General features: G+C 34.5%; 1 protein-coding gene across 1 annotated transcript in view; it reads right to left on the reverse strand.

The window, feature by feature from the left end:
- The window catches only part of CNTN5 (contactin 5), a 413,137-nt gene that overhangs the window by 159,125 nt on the left and 234,289 nt on the right, over positions 1–19,723 (reverse strand). The window lies entirely within an intron of this gene.

Consider the following 19,723-nt stretch of genomic DNA (forward strand, 5'->3'; position numbering starts at 1 on the left):
AATTGATTTAAATAATCAAAAAAAAATCAAAATCTCCATAAAACTTTTTATTTGTTTGCAAGAGAAAATAAGAAGAGGACTCTTTCCTTCCTTGGGATTTTGGAGATAGCATAGGAGATGGAAATTACTTAAATTACTTGTCAGACCCAGAAATAATTCCCAAAATCTTATATATTTCCCTCCTTCTTATCCTTATCTTAGTTAAGCCAGAAATAATATACAAATCACTTATGTCCATATTTGTTCAACTTTTCAGTGAATGTGGTGCTTGCTATAGAGCTGGCAATGAGCTTTTTCTGTGTGTGAGTAAACAGTTTTATTCTGAACATCTGTTTTTTTTTTTCTTTTTAAATCAGCACATTCTAGTTGTTCAACCCATATAGTGCAGTCTATATTACTGTATATATATATATATTACTGTATTACTGTATAGACTGCACTATATCTGCTTCACTGTAGAATCTCAGAAGCCTGCCTGTCATGCAGCTTAAAACCCTGGGATGAAAGAATAATTCCTGAAACTAAAGGTAGCCAGTGCCATGCCTCATAATCTGAGCAGATCAAAGGCTAATCAAAGTGGGTTTTTTTTAAGTTATAATTGAAGCCAGTATCTTGGTTCTTATTTTTATCCTGTGAATCATTCTGAAAAGTATAAAAGTATAAAAAGAGACAATTTTCTATTATTTGATATGGGATTATATCATGATTTATTACAAATCTACATGCATTAATGGCCCTACACTAGAAGTATCAGTAAAGTTAATGGGATTCTTATTTTCCGCTGTTTCATTTGCTTTTCACACTTTAAAAAGTATTCTTTATGCCTTAAACTGACATATTAGCTATTAGGCAGCTTCTGTAATTTTCCCATGTGATCATCTTGGAAGATTCGGCTCAGAAAATCAGAAATCTGAGGCTAATTCAGGCATGTAAAATCCCTACTACTGCTCCAAGATCCAGCGTGCTTCACTAGTATAGTCAGTGCCAAGTTTTTAGACACTGGCTGAGTGACTATTATCAATTTCAGAAGCAATATGAAAATCACAATCATCTCCCATATATATGTCTAGTTGTCTCTCATACAGTTATTCTCATTAGTCCAACAATGTCTTCTTGACAAAAAGTTAGTTGGAGGAAAAAAAGATAAAAGGGGTGAGAGGAAACACCTCAAACTTTTGAATTTTCTGAGTGATTTGATCCTAATGATAGGAGACAGACTGGAATGGTTATTCATAGTACCAAAAGTGTGAAATACATTAACAAAACAACAACAACAACAACAACAACAACAAAAATTATGCCTCTGTCGGGTACGCTTTTTTTTTTTTTTTTTTTCAATTAATTTGTCCTTTCCATTCTTATGTTTTATACCACCCCTGACATAGGGTGGTAAAAAGGAATGGAAAACCATGTTGGCCAGTTTCTCAAACAACAGTGAAAGCAGCTCTATAGAGAAAAAAAGAGGATGATTTGGATTAATTTGAAGAGACTCAATCTAGTTTCTGAAAAAAAACAGCTGAAGAAAAATGTAGCACTAGTGAAAAAAAGCTATATTAAAGGAATAAACATAGTTAATGGACAGTATAAGAAGACTTTTCCAAACAGTTGTTGTACACATTGTTTTTTGCTTAAGCCCCTTTTCCAGATTTAATTCTAACTTTGAGTGATCACAGGACCCTAAGGTATTTTGGGCTCACAAAGAGCTCAAATTGCTCTCACAATGTTCAAAATTTCCTTCCTCTTCTGTTACGTTTCAGGCAAAATACTAACTAGTCCAAAACAATTCTGTCTGAAAATTTCAATGTCATATTTTGCTACAATGTATTTCTTATCTGGCAGAAATTATTCATAACAGCATAAAATGATACAAAATGATGATGAACATACAAGTTCAAGCAAAATGTATGGGTTTTAAATAAGACACCTGTTACTGATTCAAATAGAAAGCAATCAGTCTCTCTAATTGCTTTAGCTTAGAGGTAGTTCAAATATAAAGCAGCCATCACTGTGGGTTTGTTAACAGTTCAAGGAGAACAGAATTTACTCAATCAGTACCCTAAAAACACCCAATTAATTATTAATTTATTAATTAGAACTACTGATATGGGTTTCGGGCAATAAATTTTAGGGACTTTAAGAAAATTGAATACTTGGTCTTGCTGGTGCTGACTCTGAAGGGATATCGCCATTATGTGACTTACCAAAAAATTTTGCTGTCAAAAATACAGTGATGTATGAATGAGTAGTGAGAAAAAAGTAATGTAATGACTGTAAAATCTTTATCTAAACTCAGACTATTTATATTATCAAACTGCAATTAATGTTTTTACTTTTGTATACCTCCTGCTTCTGTGTTTCAGCCAAGAGCTAAAACTCCAAAATACAAATGGAAATGCTAAGTTACTTCCTGAACAGTGTTGGTCCACTAGCAATGAAGAAATTATTTATATTTTTTTATATTTTTTTATATTTTTTATATTTATATTTATATTTATATTTATATGTACATTTACATTTATATTTATATTTACATTTACATTTATATTTATATATTTTTATTCATAATAATAAAACTTTTGAATACACTTTCAGACACTGGATGGGGTTTTAGAGGCACCTGAATTCTCATTTGAACTGATCAGAAATTTGTAAACATTTATTTGCTGGTGAAAAGACTCTACTGGGCTTTATGAAGTTCTTGGATTTATTTCAATAATTCACTAGACTCTAAAATATAATTTTGAATGATATGCCCATATAGTACACATAGGCATCATGGAAATATACTGGTCTAATGGAAACTTTGAAATTCCACTGCATGCTTTGCAAAACAACCACAGTTGGCCTGGGATTTGGGGACCCAACAGTTTTTAGCTGACAGAAATAGATGAATGATATTGCAGAAGTGATTTTACAAAAGTGTGTTAAGGGAACCACTGCAATAATGGGCAAATAGGTGTACTTGACACTGATCCATTGTACTAATCTCTCAGATTTCTAAATTTGCAGCCTTGGCAGAGGAGATAACATTATCTGGTTTTCATGTTCTAGTACTCTGACTTTTCCCACCTTGCATGCCAGCAAAATTAAAATTTAGGGTTCTTAAATCATATGATACCTTACGATGGTTGGTCAGCTACAAAACACCTTTTTTACTTTTTTTTTTCTTCCTTTTTTTTTTTCCCCTGAAAGTATCATGCATAAGTGAAAACCCTAGTGATTACAAGGAAGTCTAAAGGAATAGCTAATACAGAGAGAATCAATATAATATAAACGTTTCACCAGACCAGCATACGAGAAAGCATAGGATGCAAGAGAGAGGCCTTACATTGAAATGTTCTCTACAGTCGCTCTCTTACAAAATGGTATAATGTGACATTTTTGATATTTTGAAATTTAAGACAAGATCTCTAAGCTCAAATGAAAGATGCTTTCACTAGGCCCATTTGTACACAGGTATCTACAGTTGCTAGTGAACTTCAAGCTCATGTTTCCTGGATTACGTTAAAAGATTTTAAATACAGCATCAGTAGATTAAACAGAGAACACAGCAGTCAATGCGTTAACTTCTTGATATCTGTTAAAGTTCCAGAGTTGAATCTCAAGACTAAGAGGCAAATAGCACTGAATCTGAATAGATTTTGAAGCTAAAAGTCATTGCTTCCAAAATTTAAATTGCCAAACTACGCCTACAATTGTAAAATATGGAAATAGTGACTATAGGAATGAGAAGTTGTTAAATATGACTGAGCAAATGGCTTCTCCATACTGTACTCACCTTGCTTTCAATAGGAAGAAAAGTTTTGGTGAAAATAGAAAACTGTGAATACTGTAAAACAGAGGTTCAGAGTATTTTTAAAGAATATATACATAGCTTATTTTTTATTCTTATTTTTATCTATTTTTAGTATGACACCTATGCCAAAATCACAAACATGATGCAGAGCCCTTTCTGGAAATTACAGTTGACTGCCCGAAGAAAACAAACCTTTATGTAGATGTTACTCATAAAGACACCCAGAAATATGAGTTATAAGGCAGAAAAAAATATGAATTATACAGGCAGTTGTAAATTGGCATTCTCCTGTGGTAGGTGATTTCTGCTAAATGTAATATGTTAAGTTTGCTTATACACAAAGTTTTGGTGTCATTTTGCTGACAGCAAAGCTGGCATTTCTTTTTGTGAATGACTAGTCATATTCACCAGAAAATCTCTCCCAAAAGCTTTGTGTCTGTTTTCTGAAGGTCATTTTGGAAAGCCTTCCAAATGCCTCACTTGTTTCTATGTTTTACTAAGGACTTTTTAGTGTGCTGCATGGATGAAAATCTGGGTCACTCAATAAATTAGTGAGAATCAATCTCCTGACAAGATGAATTTAAGGATAGAAATTTTGTTTACTATTATTTCTTAAATGATTTTAGTAGGTCATTTTCTGCACCTCACAACACTAAACTGTCCTAATTCCTAAATTGTCACAATTTGACATATTTCCCATAATGGATAAAGCTGGAATACTAACATATCAGCAATTTTATTAGGTATTTGGATGTATCTTTCTGACAGAGAAGATGTTACTATGGTGATGTGAAAGTCTTAGTGCCGTTGTGGTTCATAACCCCATAGATAAAGATATTAATACAAGGAGTTGTAGTGGAGACATTCAGATATCACCAAGCATTCAGCCTATGCTTGCTAATGTCTGAATGTTTTTCAGATTTTCTTCAATGTTTGTCTCTGAATAAATTGCTTGTTTTATGTTCTTAACATTTAAATATAAGATAGCCTTTTCATTTGTTCTGTCAGCTAAGTAGTACTTAAGGTGGCATATGCAGTTGTAACAAGAAAGTCACCATATAAACTCCTTAAGGCCATCTAGAACTTAAATGCATAGTCCATAAAAACTATTAAATAATAATCTTTAATTCTTTAAGGACAGAATGTACGAACACATCCCACAATTGCATTTTTTGCTGACTTATGGTATTTGCACCAGAAAGAAGCCTATTTTGTGTCCGCTTTTTGTGAGACAGTGAGAGATATACTAGTCTATAACCTCTTGGATCCAGTCAGGAAAATATATTTCTCTTACTCTCTGTTTAGGGTTTTCTCTGATTATTTCAGTTCCACAAGATGGCAGTACCTGATGAATAAACAGACCTGATTCCTCATGACAGCCAAATCTGAAATGATTTGGGAGTTTTAGCAGTTCTGCAGAAGTTGTTCTTTATTTCTGCTCTCCATTTTTTTTTATTATAGAAAAGCAGTAAAAAGTTCCCTCAATATTAGGAAGTGAATTTACTATGCCTAGGCATAAACCACATAATTAACTTGCTGGCATTGCTTTGCTGCTCAGAAATATTCACTTTAAACAAAATAAGTCATTGAGAAAATATATATGTGTAAAATCCCCTTGCTGAAAATACAAAACCTTTTTTATCTCAAATCTAGTTTTAAACTTCATTGCTAGACTTGCTATTCAAGTATTCTGTATACCAGTCACAGAATATAAGAGTACAATACACTGTAGTGTCTAATGATGAAGTGAACTGCACATTCAGGGTAGGAGGGCAGCAGAGAAGACTTCTTTTTAGCTAAGATGAATTATAACAACCGGTTGTGCTTCCATCCTCCCACCACAAACATACAAATAATTTTGGTGCATTTCTTTGTGCTGCTGTAGCTTGTTATCAGTGCTCATTAATCCTCCAAGAAAATATTTAATGAAGGTAATTTATTTGTGGCTTTGTAATGCACCCATATAGAGCAAACAGATATTGTCTATTTATCAACTAGCAATGCAATTGCTTCTTTTCTGCTCTAGGGGCTCCGTATCTACTGCTCACTTACCTGAAACAAAATTCTACCAATCATATATTTGTCTTCGTTCAGATTTAATTACTGTGATAAATCTTCAAATATTTTCCTTGTTATAACAATTTGAACAGCCAATAACTAAAATATGATAGGAAAGGTAAGCGCACTGTAGGGACTGATTTTGTACTTGGAAGATACAAATATTTTATTGTCATCACTAATACACACAGCTAGGAAATCTCATTTGTACATTTGACATATATGAAATGCAGACAGTCACACTATATACACCCATGAAATCTCTTTCTCATATGCACATTCTTTAATACATAATTCTTCCATACGAGAAAAACATGGATTTTAGGAAAAGAAGCTAGTTTGTTCTATGCATTTGTTTGTTATTGGTATGATTAACACCAAAAGTTCTACAGGAACTTAAGGAAAAATTTCTTAACTGTGAGGGTGACAGAGCCCTGGAACAGGTTGCTCAGAGAGGTTGTGGAATTTCCCTCTCTGGAGATCTTCAAAACCCGCTTGGCCGCAGTCCTGTGCCACGTGCTCTAGGTGATCCTACGTGTGCAGGGGCATTGGACTAGATGATCTCTAGAGGTCATTCTATGATTCTATGATTTACTATATCAAAAAGACCTCAAGAACTTGTTCAGCCACTTTCCTTGCCCAGAGGCAAGATCAGGCAGATATTGCTAGGCAATTTCTTTAAACTTTCTATTGATTTAGGTGCCTGAAGTTAGATTCCATATTAACTGTTCATTGTGCAGTTAATATCTATAAAATCTTTCTTAATTTTAGTGTACATTTTCCTTACTACAAAACTGATTATTACTCAATCAACTTATCCCACGAAGCATATAAAAACACTTTAATGCTGATGGTAAACCTTTCCCCTTCCTAAGATAGACTGTTATCCTGGTCTGCATTGGTCTTCCGAGTTTGAGGCTGTATTAACCCAATTCCTATCATTTTGCCTTAGAAGACTGATTTCTAATTCTTTACTCCGTTTCATTGTTAAATTTTCTCAGCTTTAGTGCATCTCAGAATTTAGGATCCAAAACCAGACATGGGATACGCTTGAGCTGTTAACATAATTAAAATAATAATCTCAGATACCCGCTAGATGACCTTATACCATACTAAGGTATACCCTTCTGTACACCCTAGCATAACAGTATGTATTAAACTTTCTATAGTTTACATAAATAAATTATGAATTCTATTTTATACACACTACATTGTAATACAGTATAAAATATTTATATAATTCAAAATATAATATAATTTTAACTGCAGTACTAATCAGTTATTCTCCCTTTTCTATCTGTATAGTCAATTCTTTGAGTAAGTACTTTGATTTTTGTTGAATTTTGTGTGACTGTTTTCAATCCATTTCTCCTGATCCTTTTATCTACTGATCTTTTTGGATTCTTGTTCTGTGTTCTTCAAAGATTGTAGTCTCTTACAGCTAAGAGTCATTCACAGATTCTAAAAATATCTTTCTTTCTACTATGCACTCTCACTTCCAAAGATAAAAAATATTTTAAGTTAGAGATGATTTGTTCTTGACAAATCCATACTATTTCTTATCACCTTATCATCATGTGAGTGCTTACAAACTGAATGTTTAATAACATATTGCAGTCATCTTCCAGAACTAGAAGTCAGCCAAACAATGTGCCCTGCTTTACCTTTCAAAAAGAATCAAGAGTAAGTTTGATTTTTTCGTATATTTGGAATAATTTTGGAGACACCAAATTCTCAGTAACCTTTTCAATTAAAGGAATGTTTGGACATGCTCTAATTACAGAACTCAAGGCTATTTTATCAAGATATGTTGTTGCCATGTGCAACTAAACAATGAAAGTAATTTAGGGAATAAAAGAGAATTAGCCGTGCAGCTTTTAATCAATACTGCTGATTTTATAGAATTATTGTATCATCAGCAATTTCTAGAGAAAAGAAAAAGAGCTTATTTTATTCCAACACTTACTAAAATTAATCAGGAAGACCTACATTATTATAAGTTCATCACCTGCAATTGATAAAGACTACAACATTTATGTAATAAATCTAGACATGTGATACAAAAGTAAACATGTTGTGCATTGAAAAGATTAAAAAGTGACTGCAAACCACAATCAAAATGATCAGTTTTGATCTGGTTCTGGAGTTCTTAGGCCTCCAGTGCTGAGTATTTTATATAGTTTATATATATATATATACACATATATATCTGTAATCATTGATTACAGGAGATGTAAAACTTGACAAGTCACTGATAAACTCTGATTTGGATTGGCCATTATTCTCATATACTTTTTTTCTGATGGATATGACTTGAATACCCAGTAGCATAAGACAACTACTTTCTACAACATGAATGAACCAGAATCTACAAGCTGTTCCTAAATTTCTGTGGTAATGTCAATGGCCAATGCCTAACTAAGCAACAATTTTTCTCAAATGAAAAGTGCTAGCATTGCAAAATACTCAGCAAACTGCTCCATGCTCAGGAAAGTACATCACTCAAGAGAATATTTATGTGAGAGAATAATTTTTGTTCTCTTTGGCAAAATGTCCGTCAGTACTTAAAACAGTATTTTTTATCTCCTTTTCTCCTCTTTTACCCCTCACTTCTCTCTCCCTCAGATCAGAATCTTTATCTCCTCTGATATTTGAGTTTTCCTCCATTTTAGTTATTGATGTTACAGATACTCCTTCCCCATTTATTTTACAAACATCTGCTGCAAGAAAAATCCTATTGGGTTGGAGGGGACCTCTAGAGATTCTCTAGTCCAACCTCCCTGCTCCAGAAGGGGCACTTACTTAGAGCACGGGGCACAAGGTGGCCCATCCTGGCCGGTTTTGAAGATCTCCAGAGAGGGAAATTCCACAACCTCTCTAGGCAGCCTGTTCCGGGGCTCTCTCACCCTCACAGGAAATAAGTTCTTCCTCATATGGAGATGGAACTTCCTGTGTTTTAATTTGTACCCATTACCCCTTGTCTTGTCACTGGCCACCATGGAGAAGAGCCTGGCCCCATCCTCCCTACATTCTCCCATCAGGTACTTGTGCATATTGATACAATCCCCTCCTAGTTTTCTCTTCTCTAGGCTAAACAGGTCTAGCTGGCTTAGTCTTTCCTCATAAGACAGATGCTCCAGTCCTTTAATCATCTTTGTTGTTCTACGAGCAACAAAGTTGATTAATTTCTCATTCATTTTTACTGCTAATGCAAGAAAGGATAAATAGTAACAAAAATAAGATTTTAACTAGGTTTAATTTCAGGCTTTTAGGTACCTAACTGAAAATGGAAGATTACTGCAGTTCTAGTTTATACTTAAAATTAGGAATTTTCCTGACAGCCTGCTGTACTCTTACGATCTTTATATATTCATATGAATTCTGCCAGCAATTACCAGGGTCCAAAGAATCATCTTTGTATGACTCTACATATGGCATTTAAGGTAAATCTCACTGTCTCTCTGATCTATATTCTCTTCGTGCTAGGTTTTTAAATATAAATTGAAAGGCTCTTTACTAGCTAAATCTACAGCTCAGTATTTGGTGAATTCTCCCATGCCCTATACCTACTCAGCTCAGGCATTTTATGATCGATGTTTCTTCTTAAGGCCTATCCCTATTTATTGTTGTAAGATAACAAAGAAGCGGCAGTACCACTATCATCTTTTCTTTTCTTTTTTTTTTTTTAATATGAGAAGACTGGGAAAGTTGGAAGGAAAGGACTTCTCAGTGATCATGAATAAGATCACAGGCAAAGCAAAATCACCAAAAATACATAATTCTCTTCATTTTTAATTTATTTCCTACTTCTCACTAGCACTTTCTATACCCTCAAGAAATGTCAGAACAATCAAATAAGCCTCTCTTCTCCTCAAAAAAAAAAAAAAAATCTTTAGGATCAGCTAACCCTTATGGAGCTTGCAGATGAACAGATAAATTATCCCCTTCATACTCCTGACTCCTGAATTGATTTTCAATTACTGAAAAGTAAATAAATAAATAAGTAGTAGTATAGATCACATAGTGTCCCTGATGCTCAAGGTCTAGTAGTCAGTTCCTCCCAGGTACATTTTTGAGGCTTAAATATACCAAGGAATGGGTCTTCTGTCACATTCTTCTGAAGAAAATGGAATATGTGAACGAATGGTTCAGATGGCAACATGAAACCAAATTTGTAGTCCCTCAAACACATTTTTTTTTTGATTTATTAAGAATGAAAGTGACAGGTGATTTTTTAATCTCAATTAAAAGAGAAAGGTGCAGATGAAGAGGGAGATAGATGTCACATTAGCAAACTGCCTTGGAATGCCGATAACACTATTCAACCGTGTTGTACAAATAAATCACTACAAATAACCCTACCAGCAATCAATCATTTAGAATTTAGCAGTGTAGAGCCTGAAACTCTTACATGCTTTTACATATAGACAATACACACTTGAGTCCCTCTGTACATCATTCTGCGCTACTGGAAACCTAGTGAGCTGCTTCCATCCATCTTCTGCTTGTCACATAATTGTTATTTAGAGATAATGCATAGCCTTGTGTTGTCTTACTTTGAGCCTAGGGCAGTGTCCCGTGATTATAATCTCTCCTCCTCAATCCCTTAGCAATAGCAGTCAAAGTGACACTTGATGTTTCATATTTTATATATCTCACACGGAAAAAGAAGATACTTTTCAAACGCTCCCTGATTTTTTTAAAGAAATATTGATATTAAAGGATATTAAATTATATAGGGTTATATTCAGGTATCTAGGTCTGAATATACCTTAGCTATTCAGGCTTACCAAAAAAAAAAAGACAAAAAAAGACAAAAAAAAAAGAGATTGATTCAGAGGAACTAGGCATCTCCTATTGTGTCTCTTGCATATGGGTTCCTCTCTCACTCTCCTGATTAAGCAGGAAAGCTAAAGACTGCCAGGTCATCTCTTCCTCTTTCTGGTTTCACTGTTTTCATTCTGTTGTTCTTTTTTCCTTACCAAAATGTGCAAAATCCCTAGGCCTTTTGATTTCTTCACTAGCCTTGCCAGGAATTTTACTTGATATACTGTCTCAAGGTGGAAAAGTAGAAAACATGCATGAATGCACATGCACAGCATCTGCATGCAGCAACAGAGGCCACCATATCTCTTTCTGAGAGGCCAGTGGGAGTAGAAAGGGTTATGTTTACAGTGTTTATAAGCATTTGCCTAGCTTTCCTCTGTCTCTTGCTTCTGATTGACCTTTTTTGACTATAGTAAATGAAAAATGGATGGATGCAGCTTCTGCTAGTTTGCTCAGCTACTGGTACCGTACTCAGCAACAGGATTTAGTCAAGCTTCAGAGACCTCTAGAACAGATAAGTCTGAGCCTGTTAATCACTCTAGTGAGGTCCCAGATTTCTTTCATCTGAGATGCACAAAGTAGCCAGAGCTGAGTCCTGTTGACGGGCAAGTCCTCCTAAACATCAGTACTAGTGGAGAAGCTTTAAGCCAGTTTACTGTCCAGCAACACCAAGAAAGATCTGAAAAGTAGGGACCATGGTGTTCAGACCTCAGAAGTAGGATCTCCCCTAACCCATATGAACCCCTGCTCTCATAGCTTTTAATCTTGCAATAGAGTGACTGACCCAAAGGTCGCTGTTGTTCTGCAGAAAAGACCAAACGGAGATAAACCCTTAAACCTATAGCCTTCTTTCCATTCTCTCCTTCTTCAAGAATTTTAATTCCTCCAGTCTCCACTGAAAGATGTAATTACTGAAAGAAGAAAATACCATGAAAATAACAGTTCAGGAAACGAATAAATGAAGTGAAAATTTCCAGTGGCAAATTCTCTGTTGTAAGATAACAGCATTACCACAAGAGGAATTGTATTAACTGGCTAATGGAGTCATCAGATATGGCCTTAAGAATAGTGGAGCATAGCATGAGAAAAGAGGAGATAGAAATAAGGAAGCATATTATAAACATTAAGCATGGTATTAATTATTACATTGTTAAAAAGACGGCATTGTGACCAAATAAGTCACTGTTCCATTGCTACTGGTGTGGAAAACACCTTTTCATGTCAGAGAATTAAAGTTGCACATTTGCTATTTGGTAGTGGTTCATGTTTGCTGTAGTCATTCAGATTTTAGCCTGAGTGTTATAACTTTATGCTTATATCAATTTTTGTCTCCCCGCTAAAATCAAGCAATTGCCTTTAAAACCTTTACTGTTAACTTATAACTACTTCCATTTCAGTTACTATTGGACAGAAAAAATGTGTTCTGATTTGAATGGATTAAAATATATATGTATAAATATGGATTGTGTGCATACCCATACCTATGTATATATTTTTAGTTTCTGCTTAAAAAAAAAAAAAAGTGAAAACTGAACATCAAACTATGTTTTCATACAGCTTATTTGACCTGGTCTAGACTTCCCAAACTGACTAAATAAGGATGTATGTAAATCCATGACTTGGTAAATGCTGTAGCACTGTAATGCCCCAAATTCATCTTCATGAAATTTTTCAAACAGAGAATTGTGTGAAAAGCATCTTACAAAACTAAGATTGGTTGAGTCCAGAGTTTTCTACTTCAGAGTTAACACTGACCTCCTAATACTTTCAATGCTCAATTGTCACCTCAGCCAGAATTGCCATTAAACTGAGTTAATCACGCCTAGTCTGCTGACAGTTGTCCATTACGATTTTAAAAAAGATTCACTAGTTTCATTCTTCTAAAAACTTTTAAGATTTTCCCACAAGAGCAATGGAGAGAAAGAGCTACACTTCAGAGCATTAAAAGTAAATCATTTCTCATCTCTTCCTCTTATGTTACGTTGCCCCTTGTTTCAGCTATCTTACCAGTCTTATATTTCTGGCATCTTCCCCTTAGTTATACTGATTAACATGAGCATTCTGTCTTTGTCATTATTCTTTTCCACGGTATGTAGTAGAGAGGGAACTGGAACTAATTGGAAATTTTCTCTCTTAGACCAAATAGACATTCTGACATTTTACTAGCTGATATGTTTGTACAATTTTATTGTTACAACTACCACTTTCGTAAAACAACAGAGCTAAATAGTAAAAGGATTCTAACAGAAAAGATAATATCAGGAAGTCAATTTTGCAAGGACCCTATGCCAATTAACAGCTGCATATTAATAGATTATTAATAGATTATTAATAAATAGATTATTAATATAATAATCTATTAATCTTGGAACCCTAATATTTTAGAAGTCATATAACCTGAGCCATAGCAAAAGTTTTTCAATTCTTTCTCCTACTTTAGAATAACAGTTGCACAAATCTTAAGGTGATACCATGAACATACATTGCTGTTAAACCTGGCAAGATAATGCTGTCTTGTTTAATCACTAGACTGGATTTCCTTATAGTTAGGTCTAATTTGCTGGGACATCTCAGTAACAGGCTAGTAACTTGTCCCCAGGGAAAAAGAGCTTGCACATTACAGAAATATTCCATCATTATTGCCCCACTTGACAAGCTCAGGAAAAGTAGCCACATATGGTGGTTGCCTGAAAGGCAATAAAGCACGAGTTTGAGGGCCAACACACTCAGTGCGTTTTTAAAATTAATTAATCTCCTGTGTTTCCTTCCTCTTGTCTTGGTATCTCTGCTCACTTTTATTGTCCTGAACTGGCAGCTGGGGTAATATTTGTTGACACTAGCAACACTGCTAAAAAACAGCACATGTCCCCTAAGCAGAACCTTGTCAGTGCTGCCCATTTATCCAGCACTGTGTAATTGGGCAAGGTCAAATACTGTTCCTATTTGTTCCTAGATTTTCATAGTCCCTAAGGTGAAGAATGCTTCCAGTTTGTGATCCAGTGGGTCTAGGGCCATTAAACTTTCAGTGACTAGTGTAGCTCTCCACATTTTTTGAATTAAGAATTATAGATCTATTTAAGGTATGGGAGTGATATATCAACATTGATAACATTTGGAAAAGTTATAAAAAACCTACTAAACCCACTTCCTTGATAGTATTTACTGCAATTGGATCAGCAATGCTTTTTCTTTTGTTGAGTTGCTTTTCAAATTATTTCTTAAAAGGAATAATATAGAATTCTACATAAAGAAAGTGTATAGTACTATTTATCCATATTCATATAATAAACATGTTGCCTAGAATTTGTGGCACATTCAGATCATGTAATTAAAATCTGATAACATATTGCTGAGAAATTGGGAGAAATTTTGTCCTGTCTCCTATTGGTAAACATAGTTTGCTACAATGCTACCCCTAACCTACTGAAAATTCTACCATCCCAAAACACTCAAATTTCATATCCTCAAATGCATGCATTGCCTTCAAGAAGATTGAGAAAGGACACACTAGAAAGTGCCCCAGGGAAGTCAGCAGCAAAATTACTGGTCATGTATTGAGTAATGAAAGAGTCGTAGAAGAAAAAAAGTTCATTTTGTTTGTTCATTCCATAATGAAAACTACAGGCATAGTCATCAATCAGTTGCACAGATAAAGAATACAGATCACTATATTGAGCCATGTCAGGGTCCATAGACTTTCTCTTTAATGATAACTCATGTGGGAATTAGCATTATTAGATGGGAAAGTTTCAAAAGCAGCCTTAGAAAGATAGCAATAGTGATAAAGTCACTAGAATGCAAGAGAGAACATCTCTGTGATTCTTCTAGTAAAAAAATGAGGGCAAGAAGGAGAGATGATTCCGTGCCATGGCCATTAACGTAGAATTAGTACAAGAATGTATTGTGTAAAGGATTGAGTACCTGTGTACCTGTCCCCTAAATTTCTTTATCTCTATGAATAAATAAATATATAGACCCTAGGAGGAAAATTCATGTATCCTTGATCTCATGATAGACAACTCATTCAATTCCCAAGTGTGGCTCTTGAAGTAGGTTTTATATTTACATTGAGATAATTTATTTGTTATGGACATGCAGAGAACGGACAGATGAATTATACCATCTTCTCTTATATTATGCATTATTAGGTTTATTAAAGAAAGTTTTCTATTCTATATAGTCAGCAACTATTTTCAACAATGTTGTTTAAATGGATTATATCTTATTTAAGCACTATACTTCAAAAGTGAATTTCAGCAGGTGAAGAAGAACACGCTCTCGCATGCATTTATAAGAGAAGCAAAATCTCAACATTTCAAAAGATTCAGAGTCAACAAAAGAGTTAAAATGTATGTTGTCATATAGATCTTCTCCCAAGAGACTGCTATTTGCAAAGTCCAGGACACAGATTTCCCTTCCATGCTAACACTAATGTAATGCTCTTATAGAAATAAATAAATAAATAAATAGTGGCCCTCTAAACCTTACTTTTGCCAGAATGCAGAGAAGTACAAGGATGTTCAACAGTTCTATGTTTCCAGGAAGACTAGTGATTAGGAGGAGATTATAGTTATGTCTTGTGATGAAATATATTTGTCACTGTATCACAAATATAAACTCTACAATCTAATAATCAAAGGTACAGACTGATTAATAAATTCAGCTTAACTTAAAGGAGATGGAGACATGATGAATGAGGAGACAGTTGATGGATGAGGGGACAGTTGACCTTTTGGGGACAGTGCTTTGATAGGATCAAGTTGTTCACAAGGGAGAGGGGAAATGTTCCTGCTACACACTACTTCACTAGAAGCAGGGTGTATATTATACAGCTTCCTATGCTAAAGTTTTGAAAAATAAAAATATCATAGAAAAGAACTGTATGCTATTTTACTGTTTAATGTGTGAGAATTATAGAGATGATGTGACATGGTCAGGAAGAAACCTCAGCTGTAGTGACAAATTAGCAAGACAGAGTTGCACACAGTGTTATCTACAGACTCATAGAATCGAAGGCTTAAGTATGCCTTCAAAGAACAGGGTGCAGCCAGCATGCAGATACCTAAACTATCTGGAAACAAGTTAATAAGCACACTGAAAGCTGTCTAGACCAGATATAAGAAGGTCGTAATTAAGTTGCCTGGAGAAGTCTGCATCTCTGTACTCAAAAGAGGTCATTTAGGGCCAGCCCTGTCATTCAGTGCGTAATTTCTCCAATAGAAGCTCAGTCTGGGAAGTTCTGACTAGAGAAGTCATTTGAACATATACGACTATTTATTAAATCTTGTTCTCTGATAATTCCAAGCTGCTCAGAAAGCTTTATACCAAACCAGAATCCTCAGCGAAGGATTTTCTTCTAGATCAAGGTAAGACAGAATCGCCCAATTCAAAACAAGCTAAGGTTGTCTTGGTTTTACTTTGACTCTCTCTGTGTATCAGCCCATCTATAAAATGTCACTTTTCTACTCAGAAGGAATGTTGTGAGACTAAATAAGATTATGAAAGCCTGACATGTATTCTCAGATGTATACCCTTATTAATATCCGAGAAAACCATGTCGTATTTACTATAATCTTCCTTCAGCATTAGTGATACTATCTTGAGCCAGAAAATCTCAAATACTGCCCTTCAGTGGGATTTGGTTTCCTATTTGCAGCCAAGGCAAAGCCCAAAGTTGCAGCTTTAATGCAAACATAACTTTAATATTTGCTTTGCAGAGTCTGAGCAGTGAGTAGTGACTGCTTCCAAACTACTTTTCTGTATTTTTCCAAAGCATGCGCAAATAAGAACAGAATAAATTAAAAAATAAAGAAATAAAAAGCACTTAAAAACACATTTTTAAAAAGAGTTAAAGTTTTAGCAGCTCACCGATTTAGCAAAAGACTATGCAGACATCCAGAAGTTGCATGGGAAGTACTGTGATTACAATAGCACTGGTATTAATTGCATCCCGTGACACACTTCTTATTACAGTTACAGTTTTATAACAGTAAATGGGAGTCAGAAAGATACAACGTATAGCATAGTTTCCAAACTGAGTAAAATCAGGTTTGTCCTTTAGAAATAGATAAAAGAGCTACAGCTGAACATCTGTAGAGACGTTCTGTCGAAAGATCATGAGGCAGTGACTTTTTTTCCAGGCAGTTTCATCCCTTTGAGGCAGAAAGTAGCATGCATCTCCTTTCCATGCTTGCAGAATGCAGTACACAAACACTGTTCAAATTTCAACAATAAGAATCTCTGTTCTCTGTTAAGTAGATACTGCAAGCTTTGAATAAAAGCCTTTAAAAGCTCAGCTGAAAGTATTCATTCTGTGGGGAATATGTAAATCTGGATGAAATCTTCCATTCGTTTTTAATTTCACTATGGTAAGCCTCTTAATTAAGGTGATTAAAGGACTGAACAAAACCCTATATTTACATCCTTTGGAATGCCACAATGAGTAACAATAACACTGTTTATGGGAGGGAAAAAATCAGCAAAGATCTTTCTAAATGGATTCATCAAACAGAACTTGTTATTTAAGCAGCTGATAATTAATGATCCTCTCACTTAGCAAGAGCGCCTAAGAGTTAACTCTCTAGTAAACACACCAAAGAGAAAGAGCCAATGGCAAAACAAACAAACAAACAAAAATAAACATAAAAAAATCAAATGTGCAAACGTGCTGTTTATGGATGACCATATGAAAGTATTTCACAAGGAATAGCTAAAGACATGCATAGAAAAAAAAATAATCAGAGAGTTTCTGGAGCAGACAATTAAAGTTACGTAGGACTCCAAAAGAAATGAGTGGAAATATTTTTTGGAATGATGATCCAGGGAAAGCAGAATTTGAGAATCTCCTGGTGCCTGTTTATCTCAATGAAAAGTGTCTACATGGAATCAACATCTAGGCAATTTTCCTTCACCATTCAGAAGGGGGAGAGAGTCTCTCTCCTGAAAAAAAAAAAAAAAAAAAAAAAAATCCCTCAATTCTTATTCATCTATTTCTCAGCAAGGATGGGAACTTAAGAAACTCACTTATTAAAACGAAGATATAATTCTCTCATCTGAACCACACTGATGTTCTGGGTAAATTACATGTGCATTTTTTGCTTATTTTCTCTGTAAAATATTTGGGCAACAATTTAAGGAACACCTACATGAATAATCTCTATACATGCCAAGATTGTGTTGTTCATCTGTTTATTTATTGTATTACCTCTTGGTAATATATCAAATCATTAATTAACAGAAATCAAGTACATATATATATATATATACACATGAAACCTGCTTTCCCAAAAGAAAGTGTAGTATTTTTCAGTCATCAGTGCTTTGTAAGGGCATTCATCTTTTTCTGGAAGAATGCTGTTCTGAAAGAATGGGCTATAGGTATTATTCAATCAAGTATTCAATCAAAAATATTAACTTTATCTCTCATTTCAAAACATGTCAGTAAACCCATGTCTGTTTAAATATTCTTTCACTCAGACATCTTTCTTTTCCAATGACAATGAAATTGTCATTTTTTAAAAGGATTCAATCCTCAGGTAAACTTATGAGCAGTTATTAACTTTAGAGATTGAGGAATGGGATTCTATTGAAGGAAGAATTGCTTATGAGGTTGTGGAGAATGATTATATTTGGTATTCTATCATGGATCTCTCTCCTGGGGTATTAAATGAAGATTATTTCTAAGGGTGCTGATCAATATAGGTAAATCAATATAGCTGAGTTTCATTTACAAAATGCTCTTCATTTACAAAATGAGAGACCTACTCTGTCAGAAAATATCCTCATAACTCATGGTCATGTTAGTGTTAGATATTTATGCACTCCACGTGAAATTTAAGCAATATTCGACAGAGATATACCTTCTACATCAGCTTAGTATTCATCTAAAGCTTTTTTTTGCTGTATGATTTTAAGGATAAAAATTAGTTTAGGCTACTACAGACAACAATACCATCTTTGAAAATCAGACTCAGAAACTAAAATGGACTATCCAGAAATAGGATGTTCTCAAATAAAGACTCTATTTTAGATTTTAGATGTTATTGTGCAAAAATCCTTGAAGTTTCTCTGCTTTTCAACAAATTCTTGAGGTTTCTCTGCTTTTCAACAGTACTAAGAAAGAAAAGAAAGTTTCATGTTCACTGTTTAATTTCAGTACTGAACTCACATCCTTGTGGTCTTTGTCCACCATTCCCTTTCACAGATCGACTGTGGTCTCAGAGCTATCTTTCATTAATGGCTTGTGCTTAATTACCTGAGCTTCAGGGAATTATTTATTGTTTAAGCATCGACAGATGTGGAATTTTTTTGTAGGGCCCATGGAAATAGATCTCACTTTTCCAAACCATTTCCAGCTGAAGGATGATGGGGAGGCCAAGCTCCCTCTCCAGTCATGAGACCGTGCTAACTCCAGCCCTGTCATCACAATTCTCTTGTGTTGAGTAACTACTAATATCTCCACTGCTACGCAATGCTGGTACAGCTGTCCTAACAAAATTATGCTAAGAGAGGCTCCCAGTATTTTTCAAGAGGGAATTTTCCCACTGGCATAGTTACACCAGTGCTCCAAGCAGTATAAACTAAACCAACTGCAAGCTGTAAGCACAATAGTTTCCACATCAAGGATTTTGTTGGTTTACTAATGAAAATGAAAGGTAATGGTTTTTCACAATCAAAGGCAAGGAGTAAGTAATAGTTTTACAGTAAAATATGGCATTAGAACCTGGCTAAATACAAGTTTAACATCATAATTTTAGAGAAAACTTATGAAGACTTTGATGATATACTATGGGCATTTGGTGGAATGACAGCTATTAACAGGTATATAACTACAGCAATAATGATGCCCATCTATTCTTAAACTCTCTATTTGGAGAAATCATATTCAGGTCAGGTTTTGGAACCACCTCTCAGTCCTGCCTACCTGTTTTTCCTCCCCAAATTTTGATATATTATAATCAAGTATTACTATAATCACTCAGATCTATCACATATGAATTGTAGAGTCTAAACATGAAAACAATTATAAAGGCTATATAACAA

This window comes from Tinamus guttatus, unplaced genomic scaffold, assembly GCF_059628265.1.
Source record: "Tinamus guttatus ecotype Peru unplaced genomic scaffold, ASM5962826v1 Tinamus_guttatus_pri_ptg000150l, whole genome shotgun sequence".
In the NCBI taxonomy this organism is placed as follows: domain Eukaryota; kingdom Metazoa; phylum Chordata; class Aves; order Tinamiformes; family Tinamidae; genus Tinamus; species Tinamus guttatus.